The sequence below is a fragment of the Lissotriton vulgaris genome, chromosome 7 (assembly GCF_964263255.1).
Source record: "Lissotriton vulgaris chromosome 7, aLisVul1.2, whole genome shotgun sequence".
Classification (NCBI taxonomy): domain Eukaryota; kingdom Metazoa; phylum Chordata; class Amphibia; order Caudata; family Salamandridae; genus Lissotriton; species Lissotriton vulgaris.
This window is the reverse complement of record NC_141695.1, coordinates 1,124,126,374-1,124,127,659: the sequence shown is the minus strand read 5'-3', so window position 1 is coordinate 1,124,127,659 and position 1,286 is coordinate 1,124,126,374. Positions and strand designations below refer to the sequence as shown.

Below are 1,286 nucleotides of genomic sequence, written 5' to 3'. Positions count from 1 at the left end.
TGAGTGCCCCTATCCCTCCATTCCCCCCTCCCTAGTGTACCCCTGGCGGGTGCCCTGAACTGCATGTCCCCCTCGCACTTTTTCAGTGCGTTCATAAGCAGCCATCACTTACCCACGTGTTTGGCCATGCCCTTGCTGGGACTATCACCCATCGTGGTAATATTTACTTTTATTTTTATTTTTATTTTTATTTTAAGTCTTAGTCATGAAATACAATGACTCGAAGTCATAAGCCTCACCAACCTCGAACGTGGCAAGCAGCATGCTTAACTTCAACATTCAGCATAACAAGAGCTGAAAACACGAACCGCCCATAACTTGCCCACAGTTTACTTCATTTCGTGCAATACGCATACGCAAGATGGCCGCGCATGCGCAGAACTCACGCTAGTCCCCGGCGCATGCGCTGAAGCCCAATCATGACAATGCAAACAGCGCGCACGCACCCCTCCCTCTCTTTCCACCAAATGCAGGTGAAACCAACTTACTAAACTACAAATAGAGACCGGGCGGCCCTCCTCTCTCATAACGGGCGCCGCGGAAGGACGAATAGGTCCAAGGAGGAACCAGACTGCAACACTCGTGAGTAAAATAGAACCGCTAAAGCCACGAATGGGGTAAGCCACCACTTTTTTTCTCCCTACAGGTTGGACATATTGTGACCAAGTTACTATTATTACAGGGTCTCTTTCTCTGCCAGGCGACCCATGAAGCTTTTTACAAGACAAAACTGAGTGAGGACTTAGCAGTATACTTACCTGTACCTCACCTTGTAAATACGCTCTCTAGCCCACCACCACCACTATCGGTTTCATTTTAAAAACCCTCACCAGCTTCATGCCCATAGCATGAACCCACAGTAGCCGATTATAGGTCGCACACCACCTTATAAGCCGGCACATGATGTGGTATATCAAATACCATTCTAATATGACTCTACAATGTACGTCTTGTCTTTGTCCTATGTGTTATATATAGTCAAGCTTGAGGGAATCCCCCTCTAACAGTTATAGCGCCTTAGTGTGCGCTTCACTTAGCCTAAAGATAACACAACCACTATAATTTAATTATTATTTAATCTGCATGTTTTGCACATATTAAAACGATCCTGAGGAAAGCCAGTATAAAATCTATAAGGCACTGGTTGAAACATGTGGACCACACTAGACGCTGGAGGTCATAATTAGCACTCCAATTAACGCCTACTTGCCTTTTATCCGCTAACAGAGGCCCAGTTCATTAAAATATTTTACCCTCGGGTACTGGGCCCAGCTGTATAGCTTTTA

The 1,286-nt window shown here is 45.6% G+C and overlaps 1 long non-coding RNA gene across 1 annotated transcript; it reads left to right on the top strand.

Annotated features, from left to right (window-relative positions):
* The first annotated feature begins 525 nt into the window (after positions 1-525).
* On the top strand, positions 526-1,053 carry LOC147703016 (uncharacterized). The gene is made up of 3 exons (XR_015297272.1): positions 526-582; positions 683-734; positions 979-1,053. It is a non-coding gene; the product is annotated as an uncharacterized LOC147703016 (long non-coding RNA).
* The last annotated feature ends 233 nt before the right edge of the window (positions 1,054-1,286 follow it).